Raw genomic sequence first — 207 nt, 5'->3', positions numbered from 1 at the left:
GGTGGGGAGGTCAGGGGGAGCCCACGCTGAAGAGCCTCTCTTGTAACTCCGAGGCAGTGGGGTGGCGGGCGTGGAAGCTCAGGTGGTCTGGCTTTGGTTTCGCCGGGGGCCCGGGCCTCCTGCGGCGTGGCCTTGAGGTTCGCTCCCGGGCGGCGCTGCCGGCTGCTGGCGTGCTAAGCTGGCCGCCAGCCCGGTCTCTAGGGTAAT

This window comes from Buceros rhinoceros, unplaced genomic scaffold, assembly GCF_000710305.1.
Source record: "Buceros rhinoceros silvestris isolate BGI_N320 unplaced genomic scaffold, ASM71030v1 scaffold38745, whole genome shotgun sequence".
Taxonomy (NCBI): Eukaryota; Metazoa; Chordata; class Aves; order Bucerotiformes; family Bucerotidae; genus Buceros; species Buceros rhinoceros.
The sequence above is the reverse complement of the archived record's forward strand: the minus strand, read 5'-3'. Positions refer to the sequence as shown.